Source organism: Suncus etruscus, chromosome 9 (genome assembly GCF_024139225.1).
Source record: "Suncus etruscus isolate mSunEtr1 chromosome 9, mSunEtr1.pri.cur, whole genome shotgun sequence".
Taxonomy (NCBI): domain Eukaryota; kingdom Metazoa; phylum Chordata; class Mammalia; order Eulipotyphla; family Soricidae; genus Suncus; species Suncus etruscus.
Genome location: NC_064856.1, coordinates 107,509,425 through 107,517,787, shown reverse-complemented (window position 1 = coordinate 107,517,787; position 8,363 = coordinate 107,509,425). Strand labels below are relative to the sequence as shown.

At 45.9% G+C, this 8,363-nt stretch overlaps 1 non-coding gene across 1 annotated transcript; it reads right to left on the bottom strand.

The window, feature by feature from the left end:
* Nucleotides 1-4,179: 4,179 nt before the first annotated feature.
* LOC126019596 (U4 spliceosomal RNA) lies at nucleotides 4,180-4,316 on the bottom strand. The gene has a single exon (XR_007499233.1). It is a non-coding gene; the product is annotated as a U4 spliceosomal RNA (small nuclear RNA).
* Between the last annotated feature and the right edge of the window lie 4,047 nt (nucleotides 4,317-8,363).

Below are 8,363 nucleotides of genomic sequence, written 5' to 3'. Positions count from 1 at the left end.
ATACACATGTAGAGTGAGTGCTTATACTGATTGAAATAATAAATGATTTATAGATGTGTACTCAAAACTATGACTACTTTTTTAAATAGTTGAATAGAATAAAGAAAAGGAATAAATTTGCAGCACATCAAGATATTTATATAAATAAATACTATATACTCACATGGGTCAGAGAGCTAGGTCAGAGTGGGAGCACATACTTTACATGTGAAAAGCCCAATTTGATTTACAGAATGATGTATATCCTCCTCTCTGTTCCTTCGTGATTAGGGCCTTGTAATAAACCTGGATGTCTCCTGAAACTTCAGCTGACTGCCTGTGGACCATTTCTTCACTGTTATCCTGAATCTACAGACCCACTGGCCAAAGGGGCTGCTTGGTGCCTGGCCAAGCCTATAAAAGCCTCACCCTCCATCCACCACACTAGGAATCTCTATATAATAATAATTAATACAACAAAAGACCAAGAAGAAGAATGACAGGTGACATCAACTCCTGAGGCTTGGTACGGTCTCAAGGATTTTTCATCTGGGGGCTACACTCTGGAAGCAGGGACCTTCCTTGGGGATTCTGTGACTGCTCCCAAAGGGGTAAACATACATAAGCTGATTACTCAGCACCTAATGCCTGCATGGGGGAACAAATCAAAGTTTGGGTGCATGCAGTGTCCCATGCAGCGGGGAAGTTAGGGAATCTCCCTCTCCTGGCTGCCTGATCTGTTGACTGGAGTCTGGCCCTTTTTGAACCCCCCCTTTTCCTCCCCCATATGTATCTTTTCTACATCTCAGACTATGTTCCCAATGGAGACTCTGACTAAAATCTATCCTCCTGAAACGTGGATTCATTCTGAATTCCATGTCCCTCGGCAGCCCTGGCACTCAAAGAAATTGTTTGACTGGAAACGGTGGGTTTTCCAGGAAAATTCAACTGTGCGGAGGGGAGTGACCTCAAGGTTTTTTTCTCCCTGTGATCTGAATTGAGAAGGGGAAACCATGGTGAGGGGAGTGGAAGGGCACAGAGACTGCTTCTGAATCTTATTGGTCCAAACCAACACAGGACCCTGTTGTCTGGGAAATATTTCCTTACACAGATAATGTAATATTTATCTCTGTGCTGCTGTGTTCTGTGATGACACACATGAGGATGAGAGTGTGGGGACCCGCCATCGATAACCTCCAGTCTCTCTCCCCAAACATATATTTGGATCTGGATCCAAGGATGGACTCACTGGGTCTTGGGAACAGGCAGGAATGCTGGTCATGGATCCTGTGTGAAAGATATGAATGAACTCCAGAGCATCCTGACCCTGTAATTCATGAGGGAGGGAGTGTTACTTCTGAGCTGGGCACCTGGATACCAGAGGGGCCACACAGTGGAAAAAGGCACCAGAGATGATGACTCGATCCAGAGCACTTCAGCTGGGCATTTAGACTGGGTGATTATGCAGTTGCAGGGAAGGACCAGCAGAAGGCGATGTGAGTTCCTTCCTCTGCTGCTTCTTAGGTAGCCATGAATACCTCTGTGGAATTCTCAAAGGGGAGTTGGAGACATATATGCCCTTTCTGCTTGAACTACAGTAGCCCAAAACCACCCCTCACCCTCCAACAGAAAGTGAGTATTTATTTTCTTTCCCTTCCAAAGAACTCCGTGTAACATTTCAGTTCCCAAGCATTTTTAGAACCTTCCAGAAAGTAATGCCCCCTAAAAGTGTGAATCAAAGGCCTTAACTTTCAAATAGTGGGGGGGTGACTTGGGGACTCAGTGATTTTACTCAGATATATGTGCAATGCTAAGTGCAATCAGGATGTCCCCTGGGGTCAATTTCTTCTCTCGTGTTCTTGATGCTCTCTGATTTGTGCTACCTTTATCCCTACTTGGGATGCCCCTGTACCAAGCTTACCACTCACAGAAGTTGCAGCACAAGAGACCCTGAAGTACCGTATTTTCCGGCATATAAGATGACGTTTGAAATGAAAAAAAGTCAACCGAAAATCAGGGGTCATCTTATACGCCGAGTCTTTCCCGAAAAACATCTCCATATGCCGCTAAACGAAAATCATCTGGATATTGCCATGAAACAAATTTTCCAACTCGATCCTGCACCAATCACTGCAAGGCTGCTTGGACCGCCTCTCTAACTCAACCATCCAAGCAGACTTTTGATGCATGCAAATTAGACAATGTTCTGTACCCAAATCTATACTGTAAAAAGCCTGCTCAGATTGGGTAGAGTCAGAAAGGAAGTCTAAATTTAGGGGGTCGTTTTATATGCCGGGAAATACAGTAGTCAAATCATCTTTGAAATTAGGGCTAAAGTCAGCGCTCTGCTTTGACCTCAGTGGGTCACCTGTCTGTTGAATTAATTTCTAAATATTTAGTCCTTGATGGTGGATGGAATGGATGGGGGAGCCTTTCTCCACCGGTCTGGTGCCTTCAGCTTCTTTGGCCTGGAGGGTCTTAGGGTATCGGGTAATGGCGAGGAAATTATCCACAGCAGTCAGATTTTCAGAGACATGAAGCTTTATTATTAATAGGCCCTAGCCACTATACGTGGCTTATAAACCAAACAAACAGCCTCTTTACTGCTCCTGCATTTATCCTATCTATCATCTCTCCATGCTGAGTCCTACTGGCTGAGCCTCTCTCCCCAATCTCTCTTACACCCCTCAGGAAACCCCTTTGTTAACTTTCATAGACCCCTCCCAGATGTGGGCTGGTCTGACCATCAGGTAAGATTAGCATTTTGCCCTAGGAGGGTTAACAACATGAGCAGTGAATTGGCAAAATTGTGTGGAACGTTGAGCCAATGAGATTCTGCCTGGAGACCTCTGTGGGATCCTGAGGCCACTAAGAAGTGGATGTGCACTGTTGTCGAAGGGGAGCACCCAGGTGGGTGGTACACAAGAAACCATGGGAGGAAGCAGGAGGTTTGGGCTGGGACATGTGAAAAAGACAAGCAGAGGAAAGATGGAGAGAGTAGGGCAAATGGGTTGAATTCTGCAGGAGGCAGGAGGAGCTAAATCAATGGCCTCCAGGGCTGGGATAACAGTCATGGTCACATAGACACCCAGGCTGGGTGCTTGGGTCCTGGTTCAAGATCCTGTCCACTGGGGGTATTAATGGGTCTCTGTGTCTATTCAAAGAACAGTCCTCCAGGAGAAAACCGAGGCCTCAGATGTGGCCCTCGAGTACAACTGTTTATTGTTCTGTCCCCGACGGCAGGTAAGGGAGGAACGAGGGGCCAGCCAGGGACCTGGTGGGGATGGTCCTTCTAGAATAGTGCCCCCTCTTACTGTCTCCTGCCATGTTTCCTCACCTGGGGGAGGAAGAGAGAGACAAAGAGAGAGAGAGAGTGCTTGCTTACTATTTTTACAATAGCGAGTCCATCTCTGTCATATGCATTCCCTCAGCCCGACCCATTAACTCCCATAGGCACCTCTGTCCCTCTGCAACTTGGGTCTCCTATAGGAACTTCCAGGCTGCATGTACCTAAGACTGGGCTTAAGTGCCCCCTAGTCATCAGTGTCTGGAAATTAGGTTCACCAAAACTATGTAGTCAAGAAGTCAAGACACCAGACTCTATCCCCATGGCTCAGTCAGATGACTCGGTCACAGGACAATCTTACTCACCCCACTTGTGGTTGACATTTGGCTTCCAAAAATGACCAAGGCGAGTAGGCCAACTGCAGTCACAGCCATTGTTAATAGTACTGGTGCTTTATTCTGGACCTGCAGTGGGAGCACAGGGTGACCCCACTCTTGAGACTCCAGGCACTGAGCTGAGCACATCCACAGCCTTCCCCAGGAGGATCCAGTTGCCTGTGTCCTCTTCAGCACAATCACAGGAGGAGCAGGCAGGCCTGAGCACCAGGGACAGGAATGCTGTGTTTTGGGCTGGGCCCAGTGACTTGAACAACTTCCTCAGCCATGTTTACTTTTTTTTTTTTGGTTTTTGGGCCACACCCAGTGATGCTCAGGGGTTACTCCTGGCTATGCGCTCAGAAGTCGCTCCTGGCTTGGGGGACCATATGGGACACCGGGGGATAGAACCACGGTCCGTCCTAGGCTAGCGCTGGCAAGGCAGGCACCTTACCTCTTGCGCCACCGCCCGGCCCCGCCATGTTTACTTTTGAGGTAAATAGAGGCTTTTAAAATAGTTCCCACTTGTATTTTTTTCTTTTTTCTTTTCTTTTTTAATTGCCAATGCTGACTATATTTCAAGTTGTCACGACAGGGTATTGGAAAAAGTTTTCAATTAGCAATAATCGCACCTCGGATAAACCTCATTGACTACAATACTGCCACTGTTCAAAGCTCCCATTTGTATCTTAATTGTTTTCTTTTGGTCTTATTTTCCTATTGCTTTTCACCTAGCCTTTCACCCTCCCCTGAGGGGGGGTGCTTCGTTTAGATCTCAATAAATGAGAGTCAGGACTGCTTAGCTGAGAGCTGCCATCTAGGCTTGTGGTCCCATGCTGTGGAGCGACTGGCTTGTGGGTGAACAGCTTGAAGTTTGAGTTTTCTTGCCAGCTAAAATCTCTATATCTTGGATTATTTATTTTGGGGAATTACTACCAGACAAGCTACTCCAATACTCTCCAGAAAGGGGGTATGGGATTCCCCTGTCCCCATTGGGGACTGTGAGACATTCAGCCTGGTTTACATTATTTACTCTCCTCCAGCTGCTCTTCTTTGTGCTGGGCTTATGTATTTGGGGATGTATTTCAGAGCAACATTACAGAGTAAGTGATTTGGCCTACTGATAGGTTTGGTAGGTTTATTTCCAGGCATAGTATATTTTATAAATGAAATAACAGGGTTCCACACTGAAACCTGTTCTGTCTAGCACCATGTGCTAGAAGTAAATAGCGCTCAGAGACCCCACTGCCAGGCATGTGCTCTACAAATCAACTCACAGCCCTGGCCCCTTGCAACTCCTGTTCTACGGGTTTATGCTCCCTACCAGGAGCTCACCCCAAGAACTTAACTGACCTCTGCCTCAGGGTTGCATCTCTCTGACCCTCCAGGGAGTACAGAGACTGTGTGCAGGTGCCCCAGGGTCACACTCGGAATGAGATTGAGTGTGGAGCCTACCCCAAAGCACTGTGGGCCTCAGTTTCTCCACCTGTCAAATGGGAGATAGCACCTTTTTATTAATATGTTGGATACTTCTCAACCCCATCTGCAGACCCCAAGCTTGTCCCTTCCCTTTCTCCCTTGACAGTGACATCCCAGACCAAGGTGACACTGGCTTTCTCAAGATCATACCCAGATCTGCATTTTGCCCTTCATAGTTGTTAGATTATACCTTATTTTACCCAAAACAAAGATTATTTCTGCTTTCTTTGTACCTATTTGTTTACACCTTGGTTTTACCCAAAACAAACTTTGTCTTTATATAAACCTAAGCAAGGACAGGCTCTTGATATTCTCAGCTATCAACCCTTACTCTGCTTACTCCCCAAGCTGGGGGTGGTTTCTGTAGTCAATAAAAACTACAGTCCTGGCAAGCAGCTGGCTCACCAGGCATAAGATACGTACAAGACGGAAGATTGCCAGACTATAAGTGTTTCACCCTCAGCCTGGTCTGTATTATTTCCTGCAATGACTCTGCTTTAGATTTGTTCACCTGGGGTTGGAAATGTGGCACGTGTCATAATTTTACACATGGTCAGTAGGGACAATAGTGAGAACAGGGACACAGATTGGAGACGCACCTGGTTAGACATGGGAACTCCATAGCGCAGATCAGTCACGAAGTGCTCACAGTTACTTCTTGTGAGATTATAGGGCATCACCTTCCCCACCTGCGCCTCTGCCAGTAGGACGATTTCCTCAGCACAACGTGGCTGCATTTTATGATCAAGTTTGTTATTGACCCGGTATTTGTTCCCCGCAGCCACCTTGGTCAGCAGCTCCTTCTTCACCATAGCTTTAGTACTCCGGCCAGATGCAGAGCCCATCAGATTTATTCCTGAAACCCCAGAGTCTGTGGATCACAAGAGAAGACACAGTGGTCATTTCTGGACAATCCACAGCAACTCCAATCAGCTACAAGAAAGTCACCCCATCATGGGTGGATGTGGCAGGGAAGGCCCATGATCTGGCAGGCTCCAGACCAACAATTGGGCACAGACTAGCCTTGGCTACTTTGGAGACTGTTGGAGACCTGGATATGCTTCTTTTTCTTTGCTATATTTGTTTCTCTTAGGTTTGGTTTAGTTTAGAGGCCATAGCTTGTTGCCTGTGGCTTCTGTCTGGCAACACCAACTGAGCTTCAATGAACCAGCTTCAAGGGAGTGAGTAAAAACACGAACTGGGCAGTGGAAATATTATTGAAGAAATGATGAGATGACATAAAGTAAGGGGACAACATGTTCTGACAAATTTAATCTCTAAGCTGAGAATTTAAAAGGGACAAAAGCCAGTCTTAAGCATGAAAGTATTTTCCAAGTTGACAAAAAGCAGGGGTTAAGAAAAACAGGAACATTAACAGTAGGTCTGTTAAATATACATATCAGACTGACTAGCTAGGCAGCTCAGGTGAAAAGGATCTTTCTATGAAGTCCTGAGTAGAAAGTTAGCATCTCAAAAAGAAGGAGGTTGAATCTGGGTGCCCCCTCCAAAAAACAAACAAACAAACAAACAAACAGAAAAGGAGGCGATTGCTAGATAGAATATTTTGAAGCTAAACTAATTTTACAGGTCTGCAGGGTAGGGGAGAAAATTGAAGCTGCTTTTCTGCTATTGTGTTAGCAGAGAGCTAAATTAAAGAAACATAAATTTTGTAGGTGGTTAGTATCTACAGAGACAGAGCTAACTTTGTTGATTGGCTTTTAGATGTATACATGACTGACAAGAAGAGAGGAAGCTTGTCTTTGAAGTTTTTGGTGCTGGGATTTCTCTGGGCAAAAGAATTTGATTGAGGCCATATTTCGGCTTGTAATTTTACAAGGGAGAAATAGCCAGATAATATGGAGGGAATGTAATGTCAGTACCATGACATGAATTTCAGAAATATTGCTAGTAATCCACGTAGGGGCAGAAGACATCTGCAAAAAGCCTGCTGGAGAATATTTCTTGGAACAAGTAAGCTCTCTACATCAGGAGTGTTCAGAACACTTGATACAGGCCTGCTGTTTTTACCCTTAATGGAGATGCCTTATGCAAGGTCCAACAATACCGGACAGTATGCAGGACTTACGCTTCCATAATCATTCCTGTTGGGCACTTGGGACCATGTAAATCATGGTGTCATTGATCAAACTCATATCTACCATGAGAAAGAATTTGCCCTCCCCACTTACCATCACTCCAGCACTCATTTTTCATCTCTTTTATGGTAAATTCAACATGGGTGCTGGCTACAACCTGGGTTCCTTCCACAGGCCAGATCCTCCTCATTGACCTACAACCCCTTGACTGCTTTTTTATTGAAGTAAAGTGAATTCATTCCCATAGCAATTGTTGCTGGAACAGTCTCAGGAAGGCAGCTGGCACAGGGCACAGAGTCAAGGAGATCAACTGCAGCTCCTGGCCAATTCTCCCACTCTCTGTAACTCAGATGCATTATCTAAGAATGCCAGGTGAAGGACCAGAGCAAGGAATGTCTCCATGCAAGTTACCTGAAAACTACCTGGCTCCTGCCACTTTCTGGTAGCTTGTCTAAGGGCTTTTGGTGTGGGTATTCATACTTTCCTTTGCCATTTATTATTTTCTCTTCCAAAAGGCTTGTCAGAAATGTGTCAGCTCCTACTCCTTCCCATTCAGGAGTAGGGATGGGGCAGAAGGGCCTATGCCCAGCAGAGCCCAGAGGGGCAGCATTGGGATCTTCCTGGCATCTAATCCCAGGCAGAAGGAGAGATACAGGAAGGAGACAAATATATGCACCAACTATGGCTGTGGAGGACATGGGGGTCAGATGTCAAGCCTATGCCTCCCAGGGCAACCCTGGGTTTCAGTATGGCACCCTTCTAATATATTTCTAGGTTCTAGTACTGCAGATGGGGCTGCAATCTTGAACTGGGCATTCAATGAACTGGATTCCATCTTTGGTCCCACGTGGTCCTGGAATAATGGTGTGGCCCAGGCATTTCAGCACTGTAGGGGCTGAGCCATTGCAGCCTTAGAACCTGGGCAGAATCTGGATGAGGGCAGGAGAATTGTGGGTGCAACCTACAGAAGCCTCACATGAAGAATTTTTACCTAAGGATTATTCTATTGCATTCAGAAAATTGCCCTGCTCCTCCTTCCTCCCTCAGTATCACTGATCCCAAATATCTTTTTAGATTTTGCTATCTTTCCCTTAGTCTTCCCTCGTCTTTTTCTAGTCCCCCAACTATCTCCCTCTATCTTCCCATCAA